Here is a 12,938-nt window from a genome sequence, read left to right on the forward strand (position 1 = left end):
GCACCGACGTGGAAAGCAAACCCACCGAGGCTTGAACCAGGACCTTCCACGTCCGAACCATGTACGCTAACCGCTTAGTCACAATAATAAAAAAAAAATACGCTATACAGATTTTGTTTCGACAATTACGTATGTGTATCGTTAATGCTTGATGAATCTCTTCAACTTGCAAACGCATCATTTAAAGGTCGTTGTGAGTGGGGGGAAAAAAAATGCTTACGCGTGCTTTCTAACATCTCAGCACTGATGAAACATTCATTCATTTCATGCATTCTTTTTATCACTATAGAATGATAGGTCAGTTACATGCTGATGTAATGCTCTCGAGTTTGACAGCAATAAAACACGCATTTCAGTAACATAATTATTTATTTTTAAACTTTGATTTCTAGTACACGTGCTTTCATAATGAGATTCTGAACGTCACCGACAGGGAATCAAACTCAGGACCTTTACATGAATTGCTTAGTTAAGAATTTATCATGAATGTTATGATTTCCTGTTTATCAGGTGATTAAGATTTTTCTTTCTTCTTTTCTTTTGTAGTAAATTCAAGCTGCTCAATTCCTTTTTTTCCCACATTACATATTTGTTTTACCGTAATTGTACCTGTTTGTTTGTTTTCTCCTTTTATTAACATGGCCGAATCGGGTTTTATTGTTCGCAATGAAATCACTCGTCATTATAGACGATTTAACATTGAGGGCAGAATGCTCGAAGTTCAATTCAATGCACCGCCCGTAGGAACCGATATCATACAGTATGTACATAATAGTTTCCAAGCAATGCTGGACCATTTATTAGCCAATGTCGACGATGAGGCGATGGTTGGTTTATCAGTAATATCGCCACGGAATACCAATAAACCATTTTGGGTGAGTTTTCGCCAAGCACGAAACCTAACACTGGAAACAATGTGGGCCTCCTTTGAAAGAGTGTTACAAAGTAACAATACATTTCTCCTGCATGAACCATTCACCGTGCATTTCCATCGTGTGGATATTCCACGTGGCTATGGCGGTTTGCGGCAAGGAATACTTCAAAATGAAGAATTGTTACGTTGCAAGCGTGGGATTGTACGTGTAAAAAATCAAGATTCAAGGTGTTTGGCGTACGCCCTTGTTATTGCTATTGGCCTGAAAAAATACAAGAATGTAGATGTAAAACGACATAAGCAGTATCAACATCAATCAAAATGTGTTGTGGACGATGAAGTCGATGCGTTATGTTCAAATGCAGGAGTGAATTTGGATCACGGTGCCAGTGTAAATGAAATACGACAATTCCAGGCAGTGCTTAAAATGACATTAGATGAGGTGACGGTATGGAACAAATATGACCCCTTAGAACAGTAATTTTGATAGAATCCTAAATAGCATCTCTACTCCTGTCATTTTTACACCATTTTTGACGTGAAAATCTACAGAAAGAGAGAGAGAGAGTGAGTGAGGACTAATATGTCAATGTTTTACTCCCCACTATCATCAGCTTAGTATTTAATGAATATTGTTTTCCGTTGAATTCCATTGTATTGTATTGTATCCCACTAGTATTTAGTGATTCTTTCCAATCTAATTTCCATTTTTCAAAAACATCTTCTGGTCTCGTCTCCTCTCCTGGTCAACACTAAGTTTCTTATAATTGTAAACGCAGAAGTCCAGGCAATATGAAAAGAATAATTTGGAATTTAAAAAAAGAGTCCTGTCAATGCCGGATCGAAGTTAAACATTTTAAAACGGGTGGTACGTTTTTTTTTTTTTTTTTTTTTTTTTTGAGGGATAGAATTGCTTACACAAATGTTGAAAATACCAAGAGCACAAATTCTGCCATTGAATAAGGTGATAGGGAACTGATATTTACATTCGAAACAGCAGCAACGAAATCTTTGATAGTACAGACATATTTGTTGAGTCAATGCTAACGTTGCACTTATGTGTAATATTTTGTTTCTGTAGACAAATCAGTTATTTTTACCGGTATGGCATACCGGCCAATTTTTGAACTTTCGGGTGCATAACCGGCTCATACCGGCTCACTTTAAGCACTGATTCCAGGCATACCTCAAAGAATATAAAATTACAGTGTACACCAGTTTCACAGGCCATGATATCATGTACGAGGGACCGAACGATGAAAATCGCACTCCCATAAATTTGATTTGTTTGGCTGGCCATTTTGATATCATTCAATCTTTAACTGCTTGTTTTGCAACCAAGTTCTACTGTGAAGCGTGCCATAAAAAGTATAGTAAACGTAATGAACATGTAAAAAATTGTCCTGTAACATGCTCCAAATGCTTACAGAGACCTCTATGCGACAAGACTCAAACACCGATATTGTGTAACGACTGCAATCGTCAATTTTACGGCGAAGAATGTTTTAACAATCATCGTAATGCTCCATATCATCAAGGGGAACCTGTATGCAAAATGGTGAAGCAATGTACTAGATGTTACAGAGTATATTCCTTTGTACGAAGTGGAGAACGCATTCATGATTGCAATGAGATCTTTTGCAATGTTTGTAAGAAGATTGTTCCGGGATCCCATCAATGTTTTATGCTTCCTGATCGACAATGCTTGAAACCTGGTGTTCCTTCACTCATGCACGCAAAGAAAGCCTTATTGATATTCTATGATATAGAATCTATGCAGGACACGAATATTGGCGATAATACGTATGTACACATTCCAAATTTATTGGTTGCACAACAAGTATGTTATGCATGTGTTGAAAACGCTAATATCGAGCAGTCTTGCAGTACGTGTGGTCAGCGCCAGCATATTTTCCAAGGAGAGGATCCAGTTTATAATTTTCTCCAGTACTTGCGGGAACGTCGTCCCAATATAAATAGGATTTTCTGTGTCGCACACAACGCTAAGGGATACGATGGACATTTCATCCTAAAGACCATGGTAGAACAATGCCAATGGAGACCTGACGTCATATTAAATGTGACCAAGATACTGAGTTTAACGTTGAATAATCTGACGTTCATTGACTCGTTGAACTTCTTGTCTATGGCATTAAGTAAATTGTCAAAAGCGTTCAATTTACCCGCAACCAAAGGCTACTTCCCGCATTTCTTCAACACCAAGGAGAATCAATCGTATATTGGACCACTTCCAGAAACGAAGTATTATGGTGCAGATGAAATGGCCGTCGAAGACAGAAACAAGTTCATGCAGTGGTACAACGATCATCGTAATGATACGTTTGATTTCCAGAAAGAAATTCTCAAGTATTGTATTCAAGATGTCAATGTACTGCGACAAGCATGCGTTTCGTTTATGACGTCATTTGAAACAGAAACCAAAGTGAATCCCTTCTTGGAGACGATCACGATTGCCAGTGCTTCCAATTTAGTATTCCGCCGGAATTTCCTTAAACCCAACACCATTGGAATTCTACCGGCACATGGTTATCGATGGAGAAGTACCCAATCGATCGCTGCAATGCAATGGCTGGCCTACATTGAAAAAACCGAAGAAAAACAAATCTTACATGCGGCCCGACAAAAAGAAGTGTTTATTGCGGGATTCCATGTTGATGGTTACTACCAAGATCCTGAGACGTTAGAGGAGCACGTCTACGAGCATGCCGGCTGTTTTTACCACGGGTGTAAAGTATGTTTTACTACAGGCCGTAATCAGCCCATCTACAGCAATCCAGAAGACACCATGGAATTCCGTTATGAACGAACGCAAAGAAAAAATGCAAGACTGCGTGAATTGGGGTACATTGTACATGAAATGTGGGAGTGTGAATTTAATCAGTTCTTAAAACAAAATCCTGCAATGGCGACGTATCTGAAGAATCACCCGTACATGAACCGCAGACCATTAAATCCAAGAGATAGTTTTTTTGGAGGAAGGACCAATTGCGTGAAATTGTACCACCAAGTCGATGAAAAAGCGGGGGAAGTAATAAAATATTTCGATATTGTCTCGCTTTATCCTTACATCAATAAGTGTGCTAAATACCCTGTAGGCCATCCACGAATTTATCTACAGGGTGATGAAAATATACCACCAATAAATAAAGTCAATGGTCTAATCAAAATGTCGATATTACCAAGTCGCCATCTTTATCATGGTCTCCTGCCTTACCGATGTAACAAGAAACTACTGTTTCCACTGTGTGCTGCGTGTGCCGAAGAAATGAACCCAGACCCTACAGCAACGTGTACACACAACGACCAGGAGCGATGCCTCACTGGAACATGGGTATCATATGAAATCCAGAAAGCAATAGAATTAGGATATCAACCAGTGGAAATTTTTGAAATTTGGGATTATGACATTGAACAATATGATCCCATCACGAAAACAGGTGGCTTGTTCACGGAATATATCAATACATTTTTGAAATCGAAAATGGAAGCGTCTGGCTGGCCCAGTTCCTGTGTCAGCGAAGAAGACAAATCAAAATTCATACAAACCGTCCTGGAGCGTGAAGGTATTGCATTGGATCGGTCCAAAATTGAAAATAATCCTGCACGAAGAAGTTTATCTAAGCTTTGTGTTAATGCTCTTTGGGGAAAGCTTTGCCAAAGATCAAACTTTAGCCAGACCACAATTATTGATCGGCCGGAAGAATTTTATGAAAAACTCACTTCCCCCGACATTAAACTCCATCAAATTGTACCCATCAATGATACGATGTTGTATGCGTTCTGGGAGTACAATGAACATGTGCCTGTTCAAAACCGAAACACCAATGTCGTGTTAGGTGCATTTACAACATGTCAGGCACGTCTGGAACTGTACAAGTACCTGGAAATGTTGCAGGAACGTGTTTTATATTTCGACACGGATTCTGTAATATTTACGGAGAAGCCCGGGGAGCCAACCATTGAACCTTCAACGTACTTGGGATGCTTATCGAATGAGATGGAATCTTACGGACCACGAGCATACATCAAGACATTTGTCAGTGGAGGACCAAAAAATTACAGCCTAGAAATATACAATCCGGATACCAACGTCACCAGTTACATATGCAAAATTAGAGGATTTACATTAAATTACAATGCAGGACAGCAATTAAATTTCAACACGCTAAAAGAAATGATTACAAATCAATGCCGTGGACAAGTCACCATCACTATCCCCCATAAGATATGCAGGACTAAAGACCATACCATCGTCACACGCAAAGAAGAAAAAATGTACAGTATCCAGTACACAAAACGTCGATTTAAAGAATTCAATTCCTATGATACGGTTCCGTACGGGTACGCTAAAAAACAAAAGATGGAACTGGAAAAAGAAGATGAAGAAGAAAAAACTGTAAATACCCAATAAGGCCATCATTTCTTTTTTTCCTTTTCCTTTTCTTCTTTCCCTTCCTTAACCGCAAAGCAGCAACACCAAGAAGAAAATGAAGTACCCACAAGAGTTCATAAACCACCACCAACACCATCAGTGGAAGAAATGCAGTCATCTCGTACCGAAGGAGGAACCTTGACCATAAAGCAGCAACACCAAGAAAAAATGCAGTACCCAGAAGAGTTCATAAACATCCATCAGTGGAAGAAATGCTGTCATCTCGTACCCGAGGAGGAAGATGAGCCTAAACAGATCCATCTTTTACGAGTAAGTTTTATTTCTCTCTTATCAATATTGACTCATTTTTATTGTTTCAGAAAAAAAAGAAATTCATAAAGTAATCCGTCGTTTCTTCTTTTTCTTTCCAGGATACGGCTACAAGATTCGAAGATGATGACGCGTCCAACATATTCATTAAACTAGATCCTGTATTTATTATGTTAATAAACATGTATAGGAAGAGCACATACCTTTCGTTAAATACAACAAGTTGAAAAAAAAATGTGTTTTATTATTTCTTGAAACCCTGAACACTTGTTTTCAAATAAATGGTAATCTTGAAAATTTAAGGTGAAAAATATATTCAAGATTTGGTTTACATGATTTTGTTCGAAAAAATAATTAAAGATTTTTTAGTGTCCAAAATTTGATTTTTAATTTAGTTCGAAAAATTTTTAATTTGAAAATTTTCAAATGTGGTTTACATCTTTAGTACGAAACTTGTTTTTAAAATTGGTTCGAAATTTTTTTAAAATTTTTAGTTCGAAAAATTTTCATTTGAAAATTTAGTTCGAAAGTTTTTAGTTTAAAATATTTTTCGAAAAATTTTTAATTTTTTTAGTTCGAATTTTTTTTTGGGTTCGAAAATTTTTTGTTCGAAAATTTTTTGATTTGAAAATTTAGTTCGAAAGTTTTTAGTTTAAATTTTTTAGTTCGAATTTTTTTTGAAATTTTTGTTTCAAAATTTTTTGTTTGAAAATTTTTGTTTAAAATTTTTTTAGTTTTGAAATTTTTTTTTAGTTCGAAAAAATTTTTCGTTTAAAATTTCTTGCACTCTGCGGAACCGTTTCGAAAAGAATCGGAGCAGTTTAGGTAGAAAAAAAAATCTGGCAACACTGTTTCCATTAATGAAGCGCTTACTGAGCAATAAATCGCTTAAACTCACAACAATGTGTTATAAGAAATCTACAAGCGACACCCCTCTTTCACCATTGTTACTTCCAGAGACATAGGCTACTAATTCAAGGACAGGATCTCCATCAAGGTAAAAAAGCTGGTAATCATCTTATCTGTCAAAGAGAACGATAATATTTAATGTAAACTTCAGTACAATATCATGATACCATAAAAGGGTTATTTAAGGAGGAGGTTGAGCCCTTCATGGGAACTTTAAGGATAACCATAAAAAGGGAACAAAATTCTAAAATACAGGTCTAGGGTGATCACCGACATATCGCTCTATATTTCACTCATGGGGTGTGTGGTGGGTCTAAGATCATGTGACCTCTGTCGGCCAATCAGAATCGAGGTACCAAACCACTCATCTTACTCGTAAAAAAGGAAACGAATTTCAAAAGTCACAGGGCTTAAGATCACGTGACCTCTATCATCGTGGTACCAAAGGATTCATCTTACCCATAAAAGGGAACGAATTTCAAATATCGCATGGTCTAAGATCACGTGACCTCTATCAGCCAATCATAAACACTCATCTTACCCGTAAAAGGGAACGAATTTCAAATATCGCAGGGTCTAAAATCACGTGACAGCTATCAACCAATCAAAACACACATCTTACCCGTAAAAGGAAACGAACATTAAAAAAATCCCGGGTGAGGGATTTCCCCGCAGGGTGACTCATGACGTCATACCACGTGACCTAAAAAATTTGAATTTCCCGCGTGGGCGGGGCCTAACGTCACGTGACCTCTCTCAGCCAATCAGAATCGAGAAAATTTTTGCTGACTCGGCTGGACATACGGGGGGGCCTACTACTGCTAGCCACCACTTTCGCCCATCTGTCAGGCAATGTACGGATTCCGTGGCGAAAGAAGTCCTCATCCTTGGAAGCGATCCAGTCAGAGACCCATGTTTCGATATCTTCTGAAGAAGTAAACCGCTGTCCAATCAAATCGTTGTTCATGCAATCGAACAAGTAGTAGTCCGAAGGAGCAACGTCTGGTGAATACGGCGGGTGGGGTAAAACTTCCCATCCGACATTTTCTAAATAGGTTTTGACCGGTTTTGCGACATGTGGGCGAGCGTTATCATGTTGAACAATAAGTTTATCATGTCTGTTCTCCCATTCTGGTCGTGTTCTGGCCAGAGCTTGCTTAAAACGCATTAATTGTCTTCGATAACGTTCTCCATTCATAGTTTCACCCGGTTGCAGCAGCTCATAGTACACCATACCTTTCATATCCCACCATATGCACAGCATAACCTTTGCACAGTGAATATCTCGTTTTGGTTGTGATGGACCTGGTTCACCTGGTTTCACCCAGGACTTTTTTCGTTTAGGGTTCTCGTAATGGATCCACTTCTCATCACCCGTAATAATTCGATGCAGAAACCCCTTTCTGCTCTGTCGTTGAAGCAGCAATTCGCAAATGGTTTTTCGTCTTTCAACGTCTCTGTCTTTCAATTCATGTGGAACCCAATGTGACATCTTTTGAATCATTCCCATGGCTTTCAAGCGTTTGGAGACTGTTGTTTGATCAACGCCTAATGCTGCTGCAAGTTGTTCCTGCGTTTGACACGAATCCTGCTCGAGCAATGCTGTCAATTCTTCGTCTTGAAATTTTTTTGGCTGTCCAGCTCGCTCTTGGTCTGCCAAGCAGAAATCATCACTTCTAAACCGTGCAAATCACTTCTGACACGTTCGCTCAGCTAGAGCATGGTCACCATACACTTCCACCAAAATACGATGACTTTCAGTCGCACTTTTCTGCATGTTAAAGTAATGCAGCAGGACACCCCGCAAAAACACTTTATCAGGCACAAATTGCGCCATGTTCACTTAACTACAAACTGGTGTTGTTGACGCTTTTTATCCACTGCCCTATACTACGAACGATACGCGATGACAGGGGTTTGCAACACATGTGTGGATACACGGAACTGTGGGACGCTCCGTTCGTTGCGCTATTTCTTGTCCACCCGCACGAATTAATTCCTAGACCAAATATATATACCCTCCCTCAAGTTATAGGCCTGAATTTGGATTTAACGGTATCAGAACTGTTACTGTTCATCTCAGCGACTCCGTAAACTATGAATTCGACACTAATTTCGATCATTTTTAAATATCTCCCTTTCCCCTAAGTTGCGCTGTCAAAGTGAAATGACAGAAACCATCCCAGGCTCGAACCTCATCTATGTTGGGAAATTTAATCGAGATTGATCAGGTGGTTTAAGAAGGATGAGGTCACAAACATAATCACTAGAGCGACCCACATTATGCTCTATTTTTTGTTTACTGATGTTTTATTTTTTTCCAAATTATGCTTTAGTATTAGTTTCAATCATTGTTTTACATTAATCGTGTATAATGTATAATATTTACTATACATTAAATATTCTAAATATCTTGATCTATTTAATAATATTTTATGCAACCAGTTTCTTTCATATTTAATGAACTTTCTATCTAATGCACTGTAAAGAGATGTTTTACTCGAGTCAGTTTTTTTTTTTTTTTTTTTTTTTTTTTGTAATCACTTGTGTGCTCCTTAGAGGTGCATATATACAGAAAGGGAAAGTAAAAGATGCCACCAAAAAGTACAGAAAGTGCTCAAGTTCAAGAGGTACACATAACAATATAGTGTGGAGTTCTTGTGTACTATCCGTTGTTGGCGGAAGTTTTCTTCTTATTATCTTTTTTTTTTCTTTTCTTCACGTCAAAAGATTAGACCGAAAAGTTTACAGAAATAAAAATAAGCTTTCTATTGTTGCATTGTTATGTTCTCAATGATTTTACATTGTAAATATTGGTTTTAAGAAATATTAATACAGTATGTTAAACTTGTAGTTAAAGAGATTTTTTTAAAGAATTGTGCTATATATTTTAAATTATGCTTTATTTTCTAAAATTATGGTTTATTATGCTTTTAAAATTAGTTTCTTCTGGACCCTAAGGCAACCACAACCATGTTCAAGGTGCCAACCATATGTGTATTATGCTTTTTATGCTTTTGGGTTCCACTAATAATCACTTTCACTTTTATATATACGATTGGTGTTCAGCTTATTGGAATAAAAAGTAATGCTATTACAAATTATTCTAATATTTATCTTCAATACTCGAACAGTTCTTGGAATAACTATTTGTTACCCGAAATTTAATCGAATTTTCGAAGGACCCATTATTCGAGTAGGCTAATGAATTATTGAAATTTTATGAGAACTAGTAGAAATAAACAAACGCAAGTGGGTTTCTTTTGTACTGTGAAGCTATTTAGATCCAAACTAAGTAGTTTCAATATTGAAACTGGGCGGAAGCACGTTGCCTCAGTTGTAGATTGTTTATCTCTACTGCAGGGGGTCCCTCGTTCGATCCCCGGCAAGCAAGTTTGTGGTGAACAACATCATGTCCGTTTGTTTTCTGGATATACTCCCCTTTTCCTGCCACTTTCTCATTCCACTATCAGCCACTTGCTTTAATCATCGTCTTCCTTAGCATAAACGGGCATAATCGTGGGACGTTTAACTGAAATATTTAGGGATGCGCACGATACAAGATTTGTGGCTTCTCGTCTCGAAAGTGTGCTGTAAAAGTGATGTTTCGACTCGAAAAACGTATATTTCTCTATTGGAAGAGCCATGTCTCGACTCGAATATTGTCAGGAAAATCCTGTCTCGACTCGTCTCGTGCGCACTCCTAGAAATATTTCATTTCATTTTTCAATATTGAAACCGGAATTTTCGGTTGATTTCTACAACTTCCGGTTTTATTAGAACAACATGAGATTAGATTGAATCTACTTTTGGAATTTTGAATGCATACTGAGAAACCGTTTCTCGCTATCTATTATCGTTTATGCTCTATGGTTGATTCAGTGATTATCTTTGGTGATTCTCCTGAGAGGAATTTTGCTCTCCGTAGCTGGGTAATTCTCCGCAGTGGTCAGGCGTGCACCCACAAACTTTTATTGGGAGGGGTCCTAACTTTGGAGAGGGTCCAATATTACAAGCAACTACGTGTATGTAGTATCGAATGGGTATTATTCGGCACCCGAAAATACGATAAGTAATTGTAAAATACTTCAACTTATATTTTAGAAAAAATGATGGAACCGGATTGATTTTATAAGAGAAAGAGTACAGGAATTGTAAGATAAAATTTCTCTGTTACATCAAACATTTCCCTGTTAAACAAGTACACATAGTTTTATTGAGAAAGTGTACAAATGTATGTTCAGTTAGGAAATTTTGGGAAGAGATCCATATCCGGTGGACAATCTGTGGGTGCGCCTCTGGCACCGGCATATCTCCGATTGTCTCCAATGTGAGTTTCTATTATTTACACAGTACTATTTGTACTCCCCCCAATATTGAAAGTATCTCTCAGGAGAAAATCTTAAAAAAAAAAAAAAAAAATCATGACCAGGAGATGATTTATGCTCGTTTGGCCTTTTCCCGTTTTGCCTTATGCCCTCAAGAAATATTTTGACAAACATGAGATACCGATAAGGATGTTATCTTAAGGCGGAACGGGAATTCCCGTTTGGCCTTTTCCTGTTTCCCCTTATAACTGTTCCTGTTCTGTATCTGTAACAACGGGGGATTTATTTTATTCTTTACTGCAACCTCTTTTATAATTTAGACAAATTAAACTCAAATATCTTACAAGAACACAGATTTTATTATCACACCCAAAATAGCATATCAAGTTTCTATATGGATATAATATTAAAACAGCATCAATATATGAATTACATAATTTCACTGTTCTTAAGTCATCTATCACACTCAAAATAGTATATAAAGTTTTTGTGTGGATATAATATGAAACAGCATCAATACTGTATATAAAATTACATCAATTTCACAGTTCTTAAGTCTATCAGACCCAAAATAATATATCAAATTTCTATGTGAATATAATATGAAACAGCGTCAATATATAAAATTACATCAGTTTCACTGTTCTTAAGTCTATCTTTCAAGCAGTGAATCCTGTCTTCAGGCGGTCTCCCTTATTACCCACTTGAACAAGTTCTCGCAATCTTTCATTTTCACGTTGGTTGTCTTTCATTAATTCCATGAAAGAATATATATCTAAGTGGTCCCTTAATGCCTGTCGCACTGACACAGAATCTCCAAATTTTCAACAGTGCCGAAAACCTGTTGAAGATAGAAAGAATAAATAACACAGACATTATAATGAAAATGCTTTAATATTAATATTCTTCTGGGAGCTCATGTGGTTCGGATTCCATGTTAATCAGTAGGTTCACGTCTCATATAGCCTTGCTGCTGAACGGGACGTTAAACTCAAAGTCAACTCTATCATTACTGTCATATCAGACTTTCACGATTTCAATAAATAAATAAATAAATAAATAAATAAAATAAAAAATAAAAATAAAAGTACTAAAACAACGCAAGAAGAAGAAAGTAGGAGATGATAAACTATTTTCTTGTCTACTAAAATATAACTTACAAGTATTCTATTAGCGTCGATGCCTTGATCCACCAACAAACGTTTTTGGCGTCGTTCGTTACACTCCATAATCCTTCCACCTTCAATTTACTCAATCTTTGCGGTAGTGGTGGCCAGGTTCATGCTCATACGTTATATAGAGGCTATATAGAGAGTGTTTGACGGCACCAAAAGTAGGGATAACAGATACAGTTTCACCACAATAATTTCCCTTAATTATCTCCTCCCTGGAAAGAAGAAAATAAATTAATTTTAAACATCAACAGAAAAAAAAATTGTCATACTTTCCCCTCGAGAAAGTAAAGACAAACGGAAAATTGCTTAACTACAACCGGTTAATTGTGTTACACTGTAAATAAAAAATGGACTATGTATTTGTGTGCCAGCTAGAATGCCATTAAAAAGAGTTCCACATCCAAAGTTCTAAAATAACTTTTGGAGAAGTTGCAAGAATAAATATTAGAAGTATACAGATTAGTTTCAGTCTCAAAATTATTTATGCCTTATTACAACTATTACTATATACTTATCTGTTGGTTTTTCCGCCGCTCTCTTCTTCATATTTGAGGTACAAATTCAAGGCTGCATGAACAATTTTTTTTAAAACAGTGACGCAAATAGTACATTACTCTGAATACTTACTTTGATTATACTCTATTCTATTCATTCAAACCTAAAAACTACTAGCCTTACAAATGTTTTGCAAAATGACACTAAATTTCCCTATCATAATTTGAAAATTCCCTTCTCTGGTGTAAGGCAAAACGGGAAAAGGCCAAACAGGAATTCTCGTTTCGCCTTATAATCAAATTAACATACCCTATTTTAGCATCATAGCCTGAAATAATGAAAACAGGCATAAGGCGAAGACGGGAAAAGGGCAATCGGGAACACACTAGGAGATTGATATTGAAACCGAAAATAGAACTTGTCATTTCTACCAC

General features: G+C 37.0%; 1 protein-coding gene across 2 annotated transcripts in view; it reads right to left on the reverse strand.

Moving 5' to 3' along the window:
* The window catches only part of LOC145665834 (uncharacterized), a 75,878-nt gene that overhangs the window by 26,513 nt on the left and 36,427 nt on the right, over positions 1-12,938 (reverse strand). Inside the window, exons 2-3 of one of the 2 annotated variants that reach the window (XR_014127664.1) lie at positions 11,995-12,221; positions 11,259-11,675 (exon numbers count right to left, since the gene is read on the reverse strand). The exons of the other annotated variant lie outside the window; for it this stretch is intronic. The gene's annotated coding sequence lies outside the window, so the exon portion shown is untranslated. Of the gene's footprint in view, positions 1-11,258; positions 11,676-11,994; positions 12,222-12,938 lie in introns of those variants that run through there. 2 annotated transcript variants of the gene reach the window in all.

The sequence above is a fragment of the Thermobia domestica genome, chromosome 12 (genome assembly GCF_964235325.1).
Source record: "Thermobia domestica chromosome 12, izTheDome1.hap1.1, whole genome shotgun sequence".
Classification (NCBI taxonomy): Eukaryota; Metazoa; Arthropoda; class Insecta; order Zygentoma; family Lepismatidae; genus Thermobia; species Thermobia domestica.